We start from the raw sequence: 20,774 nt of genomic DNA, 5'->3' as shown, positions 1-20,774 counted from the left end.
TGTCCATGGTGGCCTATCTCCCTGGGCTCCCCTGACACTCAGTGGAAAAAGCTAAACTCCTCTGCAGGGCAATTCAAAGCGGAAAATTAACTCCATGTTCTCCTTTTTCCATCCAAGGCCAAAGTTCCCCTTTCTGAATAGTGCCCTCCCTGCTTTTCTTAACACGTTGCTTTGTTGGATTAAATGAGGCTCAGCATGTGAGTTGACCTGGACAACCATTGGCAAACGCGTATAAAAGCTACACCTGCGACGAACAATTGCAAGGAGCGCTGTCACGCAGCTCCACAGGCTGCTTTGGCTCGGCGTAGAGGAGGATTGGCAGTAAAGAGCGATGGCTTTATTTGTACACCAGTTTCAGGTGTAAACAACAACTGCTTTATGCAAAACCTTCTGTCCATAAAGCTCTCCTCTTGCCTATGGAGCTATTTAGCAGTCACCAAACCCTCTTCAGGTGCAGATGCTGTTTTTTATTCTGAAGAGATATATATATTTGTTTCCTTTTGATAACTTACTGTTGCTACCATCAGCAATCACCAACATCTGCTTGAAATAACTCTTCTGGCCTATTTCTCTCCCCTGCTATACGTGTTCCCAATCCTACTGAATTTCCATGCAACCATGGGCAGTGTTGGCTTGTGGCGCTGGACTAACTGTGAGTCAAGCGTGAAAATGTGCCTCTACGCAGGCGAGCAGCAGTCACGCGTGCCATCAGGTGCAGCTGTAAAGGAAAACTAGCTCTGTGTGTGTCGCCATCATAGGAGAGTCTCTGCTAGTACTCTGATGTAACACCCAGAGGTTGCTGAGGCGAGGTGCTGATCATCTTCAGTTCCCAGGAATTCCTGTGGCTGGTGAGGCCAGGAGGCTTCATTCCCCATGGAAGTTTTACCCCTTGTAGTACCCCGCCCCTGCCTCTGCCCCCCCAAACCTCTTCTATGTAACTTTCGCGAATCACACTGAGCCAAAGGCAGCAGCTCCAAAGGGGTACTCACTGGATGTGCAAGCACTGCAGGACTTAATGGTGCTATTATGCAGGGCAGGAGTTTGCATTTTCTTTATGCATGCAAAAAGTGCCACCTCCGCCAAGGCCTATTAAGGCCTTCCTGTCTCCAGCTGATGCTAAATCTACCATTTAGAGTACTTGTGGCCCTCTCAAAAATACAGCTTACCTCCTGGGCAATTTGCATAAGTATCCAGGACTCACCAGAGATCATCGATTCCCACTGGCAGCATGAAGCCCCTGAAGCAGATGCAAAGTTGCTTGCAACTCTACCTCAGAGCAAAACGTAAGAAGCCCAGGAAGAAGCTCTGCAGAGGCATGCCCATACTTATAGGCATTTCCAAGGGATACCAAAGCCAGGCACAGGCTACATAAATGACCATGGAGGATGAGGGCAACTCAGCTGAGTGCTGGGAGCCCTGCGTTCAGCTACCAATTCAGAGAGTTGAGTTGCTTTGGAGGAGGATCTGAACCCACCTCCAGAGCGAGACATCCCACCCACCAGACTATTTTAAAATCACATTTATTCACACCATCCTCCTTTGAGCACATGAGGAAAAGCTTGCCAGGGCATTTCTACTGTTCCAGAGAGTGAGCTGATTATCTGATTGGCTTTTCTTTCTGGCTGTCCCAGAGAAGACAGAGGAAGGGTCTGAGCTCATTTAGCTCTGAGCAGCAGGTTTTTGAGGACCCTTACCCATGCCACCTTACTCTCTCTTGAGTTAGGGGTCTAACCCGGAGCTTTGCATTCCCATATGTGGTCAGTGGCCACTGCACGGAGTGGAGCCCTGGCCACACGGCAATGGCAGAGACTCATTCAGTAAACTCCTGCAAGTGAGAGGCTGTTACCAGCCTTCTCCCCCTTCTGTTTTCTTCCCCTGGCCCTGTCCCCAAAGCCATTTGCTATTACCAGGCTGCTGTTGTCCCTGCAGCAAAACCAGCATGATGCATCTGAACACCTCCCAGGACAAGGTGGCTTCTTGTAAACCACAGCGTTTAAACTATGGTGTAAGCACCGATGTGGGCGAGGAGTGGGTGCCCCATACCTTTTGTTGGTTCTGCAAAGGTGAAGGTAACCACTAGCTGGGGTTGGATGGAGGGAAGTAGCATCTTACATGATCACAGTCTTAAGCTAAGTGAATAGGAGGCAAAGCCCTACATATCTCTGAGGTTTAAGCTTAAAGTGCTTTACAGGCTCCTGGGAAACAAATTTCGTGGTGCTGTTGGCAAGTTTTATAGGTAAGTTTTTAATCCTTGTTTGGTTAATGAGCCAGCTAATGCACAGAGGGTGTGTTCTTCCCCTCTGTTGTATGATGTACCATCAACTATGCAAAACAACCCCAGACCAGAATGGCAGTGTCTTGTCTGCACCTCTGGGGATGACACAAACACAGCAGGACACCTGGTGTTGGATAACGGAGGCCAAAGAGATGCAAAGCCTCCAGGGATCACACGAATTCTTGCTGATTTTGTTTGGCATGAGGTGCATTCAGGAGTGATCTGCCCGGGGCTGCAGTGCGGTCTGTGCGACTCTGTCTGAAACCTACGACCTGAACTCAGGTCTCTGACCCCTGCTTCTGCGCTTGGACTGGGCTCGGCTTCCCTTGGCACAAACAAGGGAGCTCAACAGGCTCCATCATTCCATTTCCCTAAGAACCAAAAAATTTCATGCTGGAAATGCTCTTTTTTGAAACGTTTGTAATTGGCAGCTCCTGCCAAGTATTAGCAGGCCAGTAAAATCTCTCTACATAAATTGTGTTGTAATTAGCATGACTTGTTTAATGTCACCTTGTCTGGCTGTCTGAGAAACTGTCTCAAAATGTAAAAACACCATGTTTTTCAGTTGAGGGAGTGCAGTCTAACTGCACCAAGACATTTTTATTTCTCTCTATTATTTTACAATGGCCTTTTCAAATCACTTAGGCTGGCGAACCTAAGCTGAGTTAATCAAGAATTCCCAGATGAGGAAAATTACAGCCATTAGACAGAATAACAACAAGCATCAAAATTTTCTTAATAAAGGTAATATGCTAATAATAATTAATGGGTATTGCATTCAGTACACAGGACAACACAGTAAAAACATCCTGATACCCCCAAAATACATGGGTACGTGTGCAAATAAGCCATTTTAGGGGGAAGCAATAGAAAGGGCGAGAGGAGGAAGTAGTTTGCTTGCTGGAAAGGGCCCTTAGGGGCTGACTGACCTCCTTGGTGTCTCTCAGCTCCTGTGCTGGCCTCCCTGAGCTGCACACCCAGGTGTGAAAGGCAAACACGAGTGAGTGATGGCAATTTTCCCATCAGGTGGCAACAAGGAGAATAATAGGAAAGCAGTTGAGGGGCACTGGTAAGGCTGGAGTGCAACTGGGGAGCAGCACTGTGGCTTCCCGGTGGACTCCAATACATTAAAAAAGCCCCAGCTTGAATGTGTGCCTGTTATTGTCCATCAGTGCCCAGAAAAAGCTCATGACAGGCACAGCAGGAGGAAAACTGGTCAGGTCTTACATGCACTCAAATGCTGCAACCTGATAAAATGACTCTTACCTTCCCCAACCCCTCAATCTGAGAAATAGAACGAGAAAAAACAAAAGATCAGGGAGTCTTTTCAAGCATGAGAAATGTTTTGGGGTGAGAAAGGTGCAGAAGGAGCACTGAATGCCCAGCTCAGCACCAGCATTTTTCAACTTTCATCTTTCTTCCAAATGTTCTGCTTTTATTCCAACTAATTGAACGAATGTCTTAAAATTCACAACACAAACTGAATTTGATTAAATCTAACTTGGTTCATATGATAAAGCACTGCAGTTAGAATGCAGCTAGAAAAATACATTATGCTAGGGCAAATAAGTACGCTTAACTTCAATAAGAGCAGAGGTAAATTGCTTTTCGTGTGAGATGTGCAATTTTACCTCAGTACAGCTTTAATCAAAGTAAAATATTATAGGGCAAGGGGAAAAAAAAAAAAACCGCTCACAATGTAACATTTTGTCTACTAACCGCTCAGTAAAACTTCAAGTTTAAATTGCTAAATAAAGCCAAGGCTGTACGTTATCTGTCCCCACTTAGTATGTAAACAATTAAGGCAATATCTCGCTATGAACTAATGTATATTTATAACAGATCAAAAACCACAGATAGTCAATGTGAATGCAAGCTGTCCATCAGAAGTTTGTCTGCCACCAAAACTTTCACTGGAAGGGGAAGAATGAAACTAAATACAGGTATTTAAATGGAGCTTGCATTCACACTTATGCCAGTGTTTTCACAGCCAAATGAAAAAGAATGTAAATTAAGCATAGCTAATAAATGAGATGATAGAAAGTATTAACCTTGCATTTGTGGGAAGGAATCTTGCTCTTTGCTCTTCGGTGATCTGTAGTTGATGTTATGTTATCAACACTGGGTGCTTCAAATTCCTGCTTAAGGCTCATTGCAACCTACCTTCTGTTTGGGGAGGACCTGCTCTTTTTTGGGGAGCCAAAGTTAGTATGCTGCCACCACTCCCTGCTTTGGCTATATGGATGCCAGCTTGTGGCAGAGCAGGGTCGCCTGCAACCCCTTTCTCACAGGACCATAGCTGGAGTTGTACCACCATTTAGGACACAGCAGGAGGCTGGGGTAGCTCTGACACACTGCAGCGCAGCCCAGATGCTGAGAAAAAGCTTGATCTTTGATTGCATCTGGCACTTCCCTGTGGCCAGGATGGGAAGACACTGACAAGGCAGCTTCCAATAGAGCCTCAAAAGGGTTTCATACTCCCGTATTTCTGCGTGCTACAGGAGCGTACTGCTTAACACGTAGTCAGGGGAAGACCCAGACTCTCCAAGGGAACACCTGACCATAATAAAAGTGGATGACACACAAGACACAGGCTTCCTTGCTCACTGCAAGACTCCTTTGGCTCCAGCACACCTTCTCTTTGAAGGTTTCCCCCTTAGCTTGCCAGCTGGGCACCACAACCAGCCAGTGTAACTGTAGAAGAGGAAACAACACTGGAGGGTAAGAGTCATCAAACCTTGTGCTGGTGAATCAGCAAGCTGCAGGCTTCTGAGACCAAAAAAAAAAAAAACAAAAACCCTACACATCTGCCTGTCCGGAGGAAACTGAGGGAAGTTCTGTGACACAGTTTGTGATCCGTATCATGCTGCCCATGGGCTGCCCGACTGCACGGGAAGAGCTGAACTCACTTCAGACCTGAACCTGAGCAGAGGTTGTGGAAGGATCAGAGGTGCCTGCTGCCCTTGTCACTGTGGTCGGTGTAACCCCCCTGGCCCCCAGCCCCCAGCCCAACCGAGGGAGGGCACAGGAGGTGTGTTTCAGCTACCAGTTCCGAGAGGATCTGCATTGTGGGTGATGTAGTAACCTGGAGAGCCACCAGAAATGCTTCGAGAAAACTAGTAAGGTAGTTCTCCACCACACTGTGTCAGCTGGAGTAAGAATAAATTAAAGCAAATGTGTAAAGCCCGGAGTTTAGTTAAATATTTGGTAGAGGCAGAGATGAGAGTTCATTAGATAGAAGACAGTCTGGACAGTTTAGCACCAAGGACCACATACAATCATTTCTCAGAAGACATAAGGGGTCTGTTGTCTCATCATTCAGCATGCTTTTTACTGATTATACAGCTAAAACCACCTTAGCCCGGATTTTATGTGAGAATTTTAGCTTCTTGGAGGCAAGAAAAGGAGGGACATGACCCCCTCCAGTCTCTGCAAGTACAAAACTGTTTTGCACAGAAACTAATTCTGGCGTGATGGAAAGGTGATGTGTGCTCTCAGGCATCCTTTGCACTCAACGCAGAGCCCAAGGGAGACCTTTGCATGACCTAACTTTGGGCACCTAGCTTTAAGCCTGAGGCGTAAGGCTGGTTTGGCTGTGGAGCCAGTGGAGAGAGACAGGCACTTCCTTCCAGGGGGGTTTCACAGCACCGAGGGCAGGGTCCTGTGCTGGGTCACTTGGCCAGCCAGAAACTCCAGCCTGGGAATCAGGCATCTTCCTGGGCAGACAGAGGATACAGAGATGTCAACAAGCTGGGGCCTCCCACTACACAGAGAGATCCTCACCAGCTGATGTAAACCAGGGCTTACAGCCTTACCAACAGACTGCTGAATCTCCTTCATTACTGATGGCTAGCCCTGGAAAGAAAAGGCGTAGGGAAAAGGTGACCAGTGGTCTCTTTGCAGAGGTAGGTGAACAGCTCCAGTTACCTCTTACCATCCCCCAAAGCTGCGGCATGGACCTGGGGACCCTGGAAGCCAAACTCACTCCAGGGGTGGCCTGAGATGAGGCCACAGTCCACCTGAGAAGATAGGAGAGCACCGAGGGGAAATACAGCAGATTTCTGCTTCAGGGGAGCCTCTCTCCCTTCTTTTTGGATGGACCTAGTACCTCTTCATATGACCACATGCCCCCTGTTTTCACAGGGAGCCCTGGATCAGTTCTCAGGAGGGAAATGGCACGCAGAGGCTCACGGGTGGTAAAGGCTGAGAGCCAGCTTGTTTCCTCTGCCTTCCTTCTCCTCTTCCCTGTGGCCTCATCCCTGGCACATTGCGAAGCACAGCCCCTGCCTCCCTGTGCCAAAAGTCCAGTAGGGAGGGGAGGCAGGAGCTGCAGGAAAAGCAGGGTCTTCTGGTGCTCGCGGGACACAGGCTGAGCACATCTGACTGACCATGGCCCCTTGGGCATGATCTCTGCTACCTTTACCTGGCCTGTACCTTATCTTGAGGCAGGAATGCCTCCCACGCCGAGGGAAGTGTTCTCACACAAGGACTTGGAATCATGCTTTAACATCCCACCTTGCTTCTACTATTTTTGGAGTCTTTCTAAAGGAGTGAAGCACGTGCATCTGACTCCAGCTGAAATTCAGCAAATCTCACTAGTCTTCAGAAAATGTGTCTTTGTGCCTATGGGATAATTTTTAATCCACCACATCCGATGACGCAGATATTTCTCATGTCAGGACCGGGAGGTCTTGAGTGCAGAGACAGATGTTCCCTTCTGCGTAATGCCTCCTCCTCCTCCTCAGCCACCTTCCTTCAGCAAAGGATCTACTATCTCTGTCTCTTGGGGATCCACCAAGGTTTTCTGCTCCATGTTTTCAGCTGTGATTTTATTCACATCCTTCCTATTAGACCCAGAAAGTTAATTTTTCTCTTTCTAGCCCCTCAGTTTTATTAGTGCACAAGCATGTTGGTTGCACAGAGCCTTGCAAGTGATGGGATTTAACTGGGAGCCTTTCACCTGGCTGGGTCAGAATCTACCTCTTCTTGACTGCACACATATCACTGCCTCAAAATGCAATACTTCATGTAATTTTGATTCTGTCAGTAAAGGCTGCACTGAAAATCTCATCTGGGCTTGTTAGTGATGTATTGACTTAAAATACCTGGTTTAAAGAAGTCTAGGAAAACAAAGCAAGAAAAACTTAAATCTCCCAATGAAAGCCAGTGCTTTCAAGAGAGAACAAACAATTTGGGGAATAGAAGTATTTTCAGTCCAAGGGAGATAGATATTGTGTATTTCAACAAAGCCAAAACATTTCTGGATTATGTAGTCTTAATAATTCAGTTTTTAGTAGGTGTAGTTAGTGCCACAGTCTAAAACCAAATCAGTAAAAACTGATCACTCACCTCAAGCTGTCTCTAACCAGGTCTTTGCTGCAGCCCCCAAACAGTTTAAGCTCTGCCAGTTGTAAAACAACTTAGAAGATTTCCCCAGTGCAGGCAGGCTTGAAGAAGAAAAGAGTCTATTGCAATTCATGTAAGTGAAAAACACATGACATTAAGTTGCTCCCTGGAGCCATTGCTAAATGAATAATGGATAAACAATGTCAGTGACCCCCCTTACCCTTAACTCAGGCACAAGAGAAAAACACCAGTGGTGGAAGGTTTCGTTCAGCCTGGTGTGAAACTTCCCAACAGGAGGACTCCCAGGCAGAAAGAGGTATCTGCCACTACTTTATATGTAGATTACTTTCCCCATGACCACTCACTCCCCTGTAAATTTTTTCTGCTCTGTGGATTTACACACTAAAAATATGTAACAGGGAAGGAATATAAACTCGCACTTTGTGGTATCACTGGCTCGCATATTGCAGCTCAGCAGTCATGGACAGCATCCAGCATTAACGCTCAAAGGGAGCTGCCATATTTATGACTTCTCCAGCCTCACAAGAGCAAGGAAGGCTGGCGAACAGTGATTGAAGCACAGCTGAATGAAATGCGTAATATAAAGAGGGCAAAAATCAAATATTTTTTGAGTCTGAATTCCTAGAGAAATGAGGTTTATGCAATCCTGCTTGTCTGGGCGAGGATGTGTGTGTGGCAGGTTGCTCCTTCCACAAATCCCACACCAGAGTTTGATCCCGCTGACCTGCTGCCAATGACTTTTGACAGGGGGGTCAGGAGTCTTGGAGGCAATTCAGTCTGTCCATGCTGGATGGAAACAGATGCTTATGCCTCACGGGTGGAAAGGCTAATAAACTCACCTGTTATTAGGCATCAGACTATGAAGAGAGGGCAGAGGTTTTTGAAAACTGCACCTGCTTGTTCTGCAGCCACAGAAGTTCTTCTCTGTGGCTTAAACTGGCTATTGCCAGGCTGAAAAAAATCTCTGCATGTATTTCAAATGCATTTGCCAGCTTCTTCAGAAAAAAACATTTCTGATGTGCAGGTCACCTGGGAAGAGGTGGCTACAGTCGCAGAGTCTGATTCTGCCACCCACTGGTTTCTCTGAAACTATTTGCAGATGCAGATGCTCCTCCATGGGAGCAAGGCTGCCAGCACCCAGCCCAGGCTTTGCTGAGGGTGTTACGTGTCACATGGGGGAATATTCTCTTCTCTGACCAGATGACACAGGCAGCACTCACGGCATGCGCTGCTTCTTGTGAATTACACCAGTGCACATGCAATGTGAAGCGGGTGCTTGACTCTAAACTATCTGTTCTTTAATTTGTGGTGGTGAAGTTCAGGCTCCTCAGTAAGCGGAGAAAGTGAACATCGCCACATCTACAAGGTGGACAAATAGCATTGGAAAGCTTTTCCAAGCTGTGCTCTGCCACGTAGTGAATGATGTTTGCGTTTCACAGATCCATAACTGGCAAAATTGGGATTTTGGGAGGAGGGAAAAGTTTTCAAAAATCTACAGTTAAAGGACTGTTTTGCAAGATCTACACTTTTATACATATCCAAATGGCACTGCTTCCATTAAGATCGCCATATATACTGATTTTCACAGTAGGCAAAGAAATACATAATAATGAATGCAATGACATCAAAGACAGTCAATTACCTGTGTTTATAACTAATGTAATCAAGGTGCAGCAATAATAAGTGGATATTCACTGATTCTTATTGCAAATGATAGCAGTGCTCAGGTTTTTGCATCCAAGTTCGTAACATAGTAAGAGGGGACAATTTTCAAAACAGTGGCTAATATCAAATACCTCCATCCAGAGAAGGCTGTGAGCACATTGCCTGATGTTCAGAGGTGAAAAAGCACCAGCAGGTTTCATTTCATCACTTTGAAAATCAGATCACTTGCTCAGGGGCTGCTGTGATTGATAATGCTAGTGCTTGCTTCAGAAATGTCCGTGCTCACACCTCTGTGAAGAATATTCGGAACGGTAGTCCAGGACTAGGAAAGAAGTTTTGGCCTACAGTGCATCTGAACAAAGTGGAGCTCACACGGGGTACTGATTATTTCAGGTCTGTGGAATTGAAGAAAGCCCTCTCTCCCCACACGCAGTATCAGCTTTCACTCAAAAAACCTCCCAAACAGTAAAAACTTTTGACTTGATTGCAGCCACCAAAGCGAGATTAAACGTATAACCAATGTGTAAACTGAGATCCCTTTGACTCCGAAGAGAGCCTGAAGCAATAATTCAAAACTACGTGAACTTTCAACTTCAGCTCACTCAGGGCTGTGGGCTCTTCAGTTGTGAAGCTGTGTTTTTTCAAGCTTGCTCTTTTTTTTTTTTTTTTTTTTTTTTTTTTGCTGCAGGGTTCATTATTTTGCAGAGGATGGGTCTTTCTGCCCTGCAGGGATCTATCTATCACTGCTGACTCTCTGCATCTTCTCCACATGGAAGAAGTAATTGGATTGTACTTTCTGCACACGACCAAGACAGCAGGGAAACCCAGAGCTGTGGGCTGGAGAACTAAGCTGTCTAGAGGGTAGGGAAGCATCTGATGCCTAAGAAAACTAAATGGCTGAGTCTAACCACAAAAGCTTTCCTTTCTTTCCATGGAGGAGCTGGGACATGCTGAACTGCACTCACCAGACTGCACTAGAACTTGGGAAGGTCCATGAAGCCTTCAGGGAGCAGTGAAAAACATAACCGCCCAAATAATCCCTGCCGAAAACCAGCCCAGGGGCATTAAATGTCTGTGAATATATGAAACAATAACCATGCTATGGGATGCTAACAGTTAGGGACATTTCTTAAAATTACAATACAGAGGCATTACTGCAAAATATAGTGGTGTTTTCACAATGTTAGGGCCTCCATGTGCTACCACATAGCTAGGGTATATGATTATGCAGGAGCAACTGCAACCCTTCAGCCCAGAAAAAAGAAAAATGCAGTTATTTCATACATTTCCAGATAGGGTTGTATTTATTATTATGCCGTTACAAAATGCCATGTTGTAACCTTAAGCATTGTGCTAAGGTTTCTTTGTTCCTGAAGACCCCAGAATCCTGACATTAGCATGTTCCTTGGAGTGATTTGGGGAAAGTGATGAGATATTGCCAAGACTTTATGCTGTAAGTCTTTAAGAGTTTAGTAGATTTATTCTTTTCCTTCAAATGAATGCCTGCTTGTCATTGTCAGCCCTCCACTCTTTGTCCCCCCCCTCCACCTCCTTAGATCCAAGCTTAAAGAAAGGAGCTGTTTGGAGTTTAATGTGTTGCTTGTAGTTATGTTAGAGAAACTATACTATTCTGGGAGCACTCAGGCTTTTCCAAACAGCTCTTCCAGCTGTAACATCATGCATGGTTTTCATCTCAGCCGTAAGAACTTTCATTGGTCTCCTACCAAGCCCCACCAGCCAAAACCGAAGTGCTGGCTGATCTTCTGCAAGGCCTAAGGAATGTGTGCATGCGTGTGTGTATGTGTGTGCGTCAGTGTGCGCACATGGGCGTATGCACACACGCTCATTTATTTGCATGAAGGAGAGGTTTAATGGTCAGCTTTGAAACCCCCCCAGCCCCCTTGCAGCAGATTCATCCTGCTGGTCAGATTTAGACCAGTGGCTGGCTTGCTCTAACGTACAGCACTGAAACGGATTCACAGACCTGAACCGACCACCGCCGAAAGGCATACCAATGGGATGTGTTGCTTCGCTCTGGACGAGCCATCACCTCCCTCTGTCCCTGCAGTGGAGGCAGAGGAGGGTGGTACGCACCTGTACAAAGGTCTGTGCCTTGGGAGAGCCCCCACCCAGGCTGTGCCATGTTAGACTTGTGTGAGGACTGCTTTGCACAGGGAAGGGACTGTGCTACACCAGAATGGCACCCCAAAACTTGCGCTCAGCAGCAGCGGCATGGTTTCTTACACAGGTTGATTTGTGCATTTCTCCTCAGTAAATATTTGTATCAACCTTGACTGGAATAAAAGCACTGACACATGGGGAAAACTGTCTGCTATTATTTTCCACTTATAAAGAACACAAATCTGCATGAAGAGCCATATTCTCCTATTGCAAAGATTATTTGTTACATGAAATAGCTAGACCAGCAGAAAGAAGCCGTTCCTGGAATTTATGAGGAAAAAGTTTGTTCTTTACAGCAGCAAAACACTACCAGCGTGTTAACGTTCACAGTAAAAGATGGCAGTTGCAAAAACGTGGGGGAGTACGATCAAATCAGTATTTCTTAAACAGTTTTGGAGTGTGCAAGCTGATATTTTGGAATAATAGAGAATGTACAATGTTCTGAGTTGTCAGAGTTTCTGAGGGGGCAGATTCAAAGGTTTGCATCACGTAATGCCTCCCAAACTCCAGCTGAATGGAAGATGAACAAACAGGACAACTCAGGGTGTTGTACTTACAAGTTGGATGAGTTATGTTTTGTTTTCTTTTTTCTTTTTTAAGCAAATCCATAATTTAAATGCTGCTGTGATGGAAAACTAAAATTACACAGTACCATACACAGATCTCCTACAGACAGTATGAGTTGGCGCATATGTGTGTGTGTATATTTGTGTTGTAATTTAAAACATAACATCATCCCAAGCTAAAAAAGTTTAGAAACCTTCTCTGAGAGAAAGTCTTCGCCTCAGAAAGAGGACCTGTGGCAATGAACATCAATGTGGCAGCCAGAAATAGCATTTAAACCTTTACCAGCAAGATATGGCACATTAAAGAAGTTAAATTGCCTTCCAGCCCAAATATCGCTGCTCCTAGACCAGCCTCCCTTTCTCTGTGCTGACAACTACACGGTGTTTCTTGTCCCCACCAGCATATACTGCATGCTTGTCTTTGTGACCACCCTCTCTCTCCATCTCCACACGTCTGAGCTACAGTCAAAGGTTTGGATTAACAGGAGCAGAATTTTGCATGGGCACTGATGCTGTGAAATACAGTGAAACCAAAGAAAAGCAGACCTTCAGCTTGTGAGCAGCCACAGACACTGGGATTTCAGTATGCAGTATGGCTGAGGCTAAACTTGGTATCATAACAAAGCGTGGGTCTAAATAAAAACTGCCTTAAACTCCCAGGAGGTTTGCTTCTTCTACGTGATGACAGTTGTTAGAGAGTAGCTCTCCTACAGAAGCAACCGTACCAAATAGGGTGTGCTGGAGTAAATGCAAGAGGCAACGCTGGAAGAAAACGAAAATGTTTTGGTTGCTCTCTGAATGCAACCCTATTTCTGCAAGAGGCCATGGATGCCATATCTGAAGGTATTTGTCCCTCTAGCTCTGTGATTCCCTCAATTATTAATACAACACAGCCATTTTCAGAAGCTCCAGGTCTTTCTTGAGCCCATGCTTTGGATCGGGAGACTCCTTCATGTGCCAGCCCCAGAGAAGGTAGTGAGCAATTTTCTCTCCTAGATGACTGCCAACTGCTTTGAAGGGAGGCCACCAGGAGACCCTGCTTATATCACCTCTGCTGGTCTGCTATTGATCAGTTGCATAGCTAGTCCTGATTTAGCCGTGTATTCATGCAGGCAGCAAGATGCAACTGGGAGAGGAAGCAGCCAAACACAATAATGCAGACATTTGCCCGCTTTACCACAATGGTGTATTTTCTGGCAACTTCTCTGCTGCCTCATTCCTCCCGCTCTGCTCAGGATGGCACGTGGGTCGCTCACACAGCTGCTGTGACCTGCTGTGTCACAGCAGCCGGGAATGCCTGGCACGTCAGGTAACACATGCTGACCGGCCGAGTCTGGTGCAGCTTCTTGGCAAGCCAGATGAAAACACAGCCACGCTGCTAAATGCTGCTGCTGGGCTGTGAGAGGAATAAGATGTCTGAGCACTTTTGTGTCCCCACAAAGTAAGTGTTTCCACACTGCAAAATGTGGGTCTCGCTTGCTGTGGGGCAGGGACAGAAACTGCCACCCTGGTGAGCAATATCTTCCTTAATGACCCTTGCTATAACATACCCCTGTGGGTCCCAGTGGGATTTTTGCCTAAATAAAAGCTAGACTTTGGACTGCTACAGAATGGGAGATGTCCTAGGGGAGTTTGCACGCCTCTGAGCAATGGCTGGGCAGCCCGTGCCGCCTGTGGCCGCCAGCACTGCGGAGCTCGCCTGACACTTAAAACATAATCAACAGTCTAGGCTATAAGCCCGCATCATTTCATTTTAAAATTAAAGTCATTTTCTGAGTAATAGGAGCACATTCGTGCTTGGAAATCGTAGAGCACTTAGCATCTTTTTCGATTTCAGTGCTAGAAAAAAGAAGAGGACAAAGCGCTGGGAAATATTGTTTCTTGGCTGAACTCTTGTAGACCAAGTTTTGGTCCAGAGTGAGTTTTTTGTGTGACTTAGTGGTAAATTTCTGAACAAAGAGCTTTATGATATAGAGGCAATACTGTAAAAAGTGTTTAACTCTAGCTGTGCTGGAGGTGGTTTTGAAAACTTCTGGCATCTTTTCTTTCCTTCTCACAGCAGTGCTTGTAAAAGGATTGAAACCTTCCTCGGGGATTTCTGCAACGAAGTGGGTAAAAATTTAAGTGCTTTGTAATCTCTGTGGGAAGACTTAGTATCAGGTAGAGTAGATAATTTGAATTACTTAGAGCAATCATGCTTTTGAAAGCTTTACTTCATTCTTGTGAAAACTAGTTCGTAGAAAAATTACCTTCCAAAAGCTTCTTTGCATGCTCTCCTAATGAACTTCTGATTTACATGTAGTTTGTAGATATGACTTCTCTCTCCTATTGTAGTTTTCTTCCATTTATTCAAGGCAGATTTCTTTTTTAGGGGGAAATATTATGTAGTGTGGATAGCCACTGTGGAGGAATTATTGCAAATATCTCATTTGTAACGCTTTTGTTCTTCCACTCAGAAACCCCACATCTCACTCGTCCATGGAGGAGAGGATATTGTGTTTGACTTATTACAAAGCCTGAAGCATTCTTAAGATTGACTGCAACTAATCACTAAAATATGCCTTCTCATTTCGGAACTGTTGTGGCTCTTCAACATGGGAAAAGTGCTTCCTACTTCAAAATCTGTTTCACTTCTAATTTTTTTCCCCCCAAGGTTAGGTCTGGGCCTGTGTGCCTCCCTCATCAGCATGCCCATTAATGTCATCAAGACTAAGGACATGAGGAGGATGAGGCCTCCAGTGCCCAACAGTGAAAGCATGGTAGTACAAGGCTAGAAATCAAAAGTGACCAGACTTCAGACAAAGAATGAGTAGGGAAGCTGCTGAGGTCTCCACATAGGCGCCTGACACCAGTCCCACCAAGGCGGATGTGAAAGTGTCTCACAACTCAGCCTCTTCTCCCCAGTCCCTGCGAATGCAGCTTCCACCATGACACATCCCATCTTTGCCTCTCCAGGTAAGGCTGGGATATCAGTATGAGTGTTGGGCAATTTTTGTCGTCTTTTGACATACAATAACTTTGCTATTTTTTCCATTCTGATTTTTTTTTGTCATGACAGACACTGCACTCAAATATCTATGATGCAATTTATTTATTTAGTGTTTTCAGATTATACAGGACTATGGGCTGGAATAAGTAGTTTATTGAAGGATAATGCTGAAGAAAGGGACATTAGATACTGTGCTGTGGTTTAGAAAACCGACCACTAATCTAATGTTGTTTTCCAACAAGCCACTCTGAGTTACAGGATGGAATGAAAGTCGTCTCAAAAAAATTAGTGAAATAAACTTGTGCTTCAGGGCATAAACAAGCTTCGTAAAAGGTTGGGATAGGAATAATATCCCCTTCTGACACATTACTTTATAATTACAAAATATGGGACTGCTTGCATCTTTCTCTGAGGGGTCTAGTGCTGGCACTTTTAGATACTAGGTAAGTAATTTTTAAAATTTATAGATCCTTCAACTTCTTTCAGTGGAAATACAGGCTTTCAAGGACATTTTACACAGGTCAATTGCTATGTAGAGACCAAGAACTTCATTTCCTCAATCACATTTCATGACCACATTAGAGGTAGTCCACAGATGCCCAGGGACCAATGAACCACATGATGAAAACCACAAGACAACTCAGACCAGGAATCAGATTCTGTCTGACAGTTTTCTAACACCTGATGTCTTTAAATCAAGGCTGGATTTTTTTTTTTTTTCTTGCAGAAGACATGCTTCAGTTCAGCTAGAAAATACGAGCTTGAGGAAAGGACTTAAAAGTCTGTGGCAAGCCTATAAGGACTGATGTACAACATGATTGTAATGTTTAATTCTAGACTGAAAATCAATGAATCTACGAAGTTCCATATTTCTAGAAAACAAAGACATACATCTACAGCCATGTTGGCAAACGATGTGCAGACTTCTGGGGAATATCTGCAAAGAAGCCCCACACCTGCAGGAAGTGTGTTCCCAGGATGATGTCACCTACGTGTATCATGAAGGAATTTTCTCCTTTGTTGCTCAGATGAGGGTTTTTAACGATTGCCTCCCATTCACTCCACAACATTTCATTGCTGAGTAACTCGAGACTTCTTCACACTGTTTGAGTTTGATGGCATGTACGAGTAATGCAGAGACCTTTCTTTCCTGGGGGAAATCAAGAAAATAATTCATTCTTTCACTCAGTAACTCAACTGGATCCAATTTGGGTTCATTCTTTTAGGAAATGTGTTTAGTTAATTCTGTCAAATTAAAATATGAAAGGAAAAATGTCAATAATACTGACCATCTTGACATCCCAATTCTTAGTTCTTTCATACCATTCTTCCTCCACTGACAATTTTATTTTGCAGAGGGAGAAAATAGCATAAAGTCCTAGAAGGATTAAGTCACATCTGCAACTTCTGCAGATTACTAAACCTTAGCATGTATATATGTACATGAAACAAAACCTCAGCAATGCACTTTTCATGTTGATTTGGCTTTTTGGTTTCATCTGTGAGCTTTTATTTTGATTTTTTTCCTTACATTTACTTTAGTCTTTATTTGCCAGATGCATTGTATGCACAGAAAAAAGGCGTAATAACAGGACAGGAGTGTCAGCTGCACTCTGTGTCCTTAAGAGACAAAGAACAAATATTATTTGGAAATTTCTATGGCACAGGGCCCTCCTGGTAGCTGCTGATCTCATTCCTATCCCTCACATGCGGTTGTTAACACAGGGACACATAAGGGAACAGCCGAGGACTGGAGAGGCCAAGACCAAAGTGAATATTGATTCCCTTCTTCCTCGGTGTGACTGGCTGCTTAGAAAACATTGATCACTAGTGCAGCCTTGAGAGAAGGCTGGATGAATTCATGGAAGAGGAAACCCACTGAGAGCTACTAAATACGCAGAAAACGAGTCTGGCTCAGGATGTGTCTGGGCCACAAATGGCTGCAAAGTACTTGGAGGAGAGGGGAGATGCTGCTTGTGCTTGTCTGGTCTCATGCTCCTCCTTTCAACATCAGCTTTTGGGCGTTGGCATTAGCTGTTCTTATTTCATTACGCTTTTATTTACTGTTGGAAGGAGGCAAGGACTGGAAGCTGTCCAGGATGCTGGCTGTAGCCCGCCGAGAGACCCCTCTTTCCCCAGGGCTGGCTGCAGCACAGAGTATTGACCGGCATTGCAGCTGCCTGGTAAGCATGCTTCATAACCAGAACAAATTTTCCAAAGTGCCTAAATGGCTTGAAACTGCAAGTTCTGTTGGCCAGGCTCAAGTGACTTGCATGTATTGGGAAACCACTTCCAGTTAGCTTTCTTTTTGCCTCTCTCCCTGTGTTTGTGCATTTTCAATTGCACAGAAATATACCATTAAGCTCAACTTCTCTTTATTTAAGCAGGTGAGGAACAGTGAGCTTCAAACTTCGACAGAACTTCACATACCTTGAAATATTATAACTCAAGCCACTCTTTCTCTGATAGGAAAGCACATATTTCCTTGTTAATTCTCAGAGTCACATTAACAGGTGATCCTTTGTCCCCATAAGCATAGCACACTAGATGGATAGACTGCAGCAAAACAAGTTACGTGTTGCATTTAGAGGCAAGTATCACCTTTAAAAAATTTACCTGCCTGCCAAAACTTGGCAAAACAAGAAAGTAAGTTCAGCTCAGTACACAGAGTAGTTCCTCACTGCCTGACTCTCCTCCCAGCTGCCGGGAATGCCTGGCATGTCAAGTAACACATGCTGAGCAATAGCCAAGAAGCACTTCGTTGCTTGTAAAAACGAAACAAGCTCCTTATTGAAAAAAGCTATTTTCAGAGGTACTACAGCTGCCGACAACGCTGTAGCCGTGCTGCTCAGCCATCATGCAGAGCCCAGGTGCTTGGCAGAGGCCAGCTTTAAGCAGTGTCAGTAGCTACGTGTGTAACAGGGACCTCTGCAATCCCAAAGAGGGAGGTCCAGCTGCCTTGTGCCAGAGCATCCTACAGCTACCTTTCCTCACATCTTCGTTACCCAAACAACAAACATTAACAACAAACATTAACATGAAACAAGCATTAACAAAATATACCTATTTAATTGTTCACAGTCCGCTAATTCAGGAGAGCCCCTGGGACATCCTGTGCTGTTTTGACCTCCAGTTCTCCCCTGACTCCTCAGCCACTCTGTTTTTTCATGTTGGTAAACCTTTCAGTTTTGACTTTGCCCTGCCGGTAGCATCCACAGCGTAGATGCTGTTCTCTCCTGGTTGGACTGCAGCTGGCTACCCCCTCATGAGGAAGAGTACTGGTTTTTCAAGGCTATGGTGATGTGGTGTTACAGGTGCTGTACAATCTCAGATAGGAGGTCTCGAACAGCAGAGTCTCCTGTCTGTTCGAGACCTTCCCAGCTGAATCTCTTTGTAACCTACTCTTGGGCTTGAGGGTGGCATCAGCTGCTCGGGCTCTTTCACATGACAAGGTTTATAATATCTGGCCAATGCCATGGGTTATAACAATAAATGATACTGCTTATAACAAACGTCTCCAGGGTTTTCCTGGACTTTTCAATCTCTAAATGGTTTTCAGACTTCCTGTGTCCTGTATCTGTCTATACCACCTTAGAAATGACAATCCTGGTGATTTTAGTATGAGGATTCCTGTGAGGCTGGTGCAGAGGCTGCCCTGACCCTCCGGGGCTGGGAGTGTCACATCCTCTCTGTGTTTGGGCTGAAACTGGAGAGGCTTTAGAAGGGTCAGACAGACATGCGTATGATCTGGCTTTCCTCTTTGTGTCATGGGAATTTGTGCACAACTAGCAATTACACATGTACCCCTAAAACTCACACCAAGCTTCTGATCTGTTGTCGCACACTATTTTACGCAGTGTATCGTGTCCAACATGACTGTAATCTATCTTCTGTCTTACTCAGATCCAGCTCTGTCTCCTGCTATTTTAACTCCTCTCCCAGGAATTTCTGTTAGGCAGAATTTTCCTTCCATTATTCAGGCTCAAATCACATTTCACCACTGTTTTGCCCCAGATTAAAAACGGCAGCCTCACTCCCTTTGCACCCATGGCTCCCAAAATCTAGAAGGCTGCTCCGAGGCAGCCAGTCTCTGTGGAGCTGGGGCAACGAGCTGCGATGGCTGTACATGTTCGTGTTATTAAAAGCAAACAGACCTGTCCAGTTTTTTTTTCAGGGGTCAGACTGGGCTGCCTCCCTGCCAGCTTGCTGTTTCTCCCTGTCTGACAGTGTTTGCTGTGGGCACTCATGCTTGGCTGGAGGATACGCTCTGTGGCTCTGCTCAGGCAAGCCTGTCTCCCACCTGTTCAGCGTATGTTGGATAAACAATGTCAGATCTTTTCTGGAACTACAGGGTGGCTATTTAAGACAAACGCTGGGAGTTAGGACAGGCACGTCCTGCAGTGCTCATCGTGGGCAGTAAGTTACAGCAATTGCTGGAGCCTCCCTTCTGGGCTGTAAAGGTTTTGCAAACAGACATCTGTGTGGTACTCTGCACAGCATGCCCTGCTCGGTGTATTGCCAGAGACATTGCTGGGCAGTACCCTGTCCTCACCTGAGAGCTTTGGAGTCCCAGTGACATGTGTTGCAGTTGTCTGAGCACTCAGCAGTGACTTCTTTGTGATGCTGGCTAATTTCTCCAGGGCAGGATCCGTTTCTCTCAATAATTTCACTTGCAGGCTGGAATCTCGCAAGCAACTCTGTTTTTAATTAGGGGCTCCATAATGTCTCCAGAGATATGCATAGTGTCAGAGATCTTACATCTGAAACATAAGGCTCTATTGCCCCTTATTTTTATTCTCACTTTCGAGCACAATTACTGCATCCCTCTACAGTCTTATTCCATCCATGTCAAGTCTTCAAATAACTTTCTCAATGGTTCAATTGTTCCAAGTATTATTTTGAAAATAGTCTTTTTCAGGTCACTTCTTGTCCTCCTTGCTCAGTGAGACAGTAAAAAGTTTTACTTCCATGTTTTCTCACTGTCTTTCATGGCCAACTCCATGTATGAATTCAGTTCTTCCCTCTGCTGAATCCATGCTCACATGGAGACTTCAGACTGGCTTTTTGAGCTCTCAGTGACGCCAGTCCCTTCTGGCGGCTTGCCTGCTCCGTTTCCAGGCTGTCTTTCTTTGCCTGGACAAAGGGGCAGTTCGTTAGCGAGGCTGCTGCTGCAGTGATGCATGTACCACACTGGCTGATGACATAAGCTCTATCCCACCTCTTATAAAGGGACAATTTATCTCCAGCTGCAGGTCACCCTCTTGCTGTATGCTTCCTGATGCCATCTCCGAAGGCCTCACACATAGACCCTGTGCCTGGCTCTCCCTCCTCTGGAACTGAGCATACAGAAATACTTGAGTAAAAGAACACAAAAGCAATTTCTACCATCCCTCATGGAGTACCACTGCTACTGGTGTTAATAACAGAGAAGTCCTGTTAGGGCCTGTAGCAAACATCCCTCAGGTAGCTGTGGCAAATGGGAAGCATTTAAAGGTGGGCTATGTCCTAGTATCATCTGTTGGAAAGGACTTTATGTTCCATATATTTCATGTTATTGCCCTGAAAGACTAAATGAGGAAGAACACTACTAATTGAAGTGCTTATGGAAATTAAACCCATGTTTAAATGAATTTAAAATTTTTAATGCAAAATTCAACAGCTAGAAATTTTGCACCAACTCCTACTTAATTAAAATTAATAAGGTTTCAAAGAGTTTTAGTTGGGATAGACC

The sequence above is a fragment of the Gymnogyps californianus genome, chromosome 2 (assembly GCF_018139145.2).
Source record: "Gymnogyps californianus isolate 813 chromosome 2, ASM1813914v2, whole genome shotgun sequence".
Taxonomy (NCBI): domain Eukaryota; kingdom Metazoa; phylum Chordata; class Aves; order Accipitriformes; family Cathartidae; genus Gymnogyps; species Gymnogyps californianus.
Note: the sequence above shows the minus strand (reverse complement) of the source record.